Source organism: Uranotaenia lowii, chromosome 1 (assembly GCF_029784155.1).
Source record: "Uranotaenia lowii strain MFRU-FL chromosome 1, ASM2978415v1, whole genome shotgun sequence".
In the NCBI taxonomy this organism is placed as follows: Eukaryota; Metazoa; Arthropoda; class Insecta; order Diptera; family Culicidae; genus Uranotaenia; species Uranotaenia lowii.
This window is the reverse complement of record NC_073691.1, coordinates 62494839-62495321: the sequence shown is the minus strand read 5'-3', so window position 1 is coordinate 62495321 and position 483 is coordinate 62494839.

Below are 483 nucleotides of genomic sequence, written 5' to 3'. Positions count from 1 at the left end.
CGAGTAAAATTTCATACTAAACTTCAATCACTATTTTCACCGAATTTCACTACCGTGGCCACCCCCGGAAGTGGCCTTAAACGACTCGTAACACCGCCGCACATCGATTGGTCTCGGTCCGGACCGACTCCGAGGGCATCCGGATCGGTAAACGGCACTCGAAAATCCAGGCGAAAAAACCTTTCCACAAACCAAATCGCGAACAAGTCAAAATGGCGGCTGTTTGATGAGGCGAACGAACAACACAGTCTCGAGTCTCGCTTTGCTTTTCTACACCATCAGCGGCCTGCTGCGGTTTGCTCTTGGTTGCTTCGATTTTGCTGGTTGGTTTTCTGCTTGCTTGCTGCTGCTGCTGTCTTGCCTGTGCTTGGTTGGTTGCTTTTCCTCCTCAACGCCACACACAACTCATCAAAGCAGCAGGCATTCGTTGGATTTGTTGGGAACGAGACACGAGCGCTTTTCACTGGCTGCGGATTCGCTCTC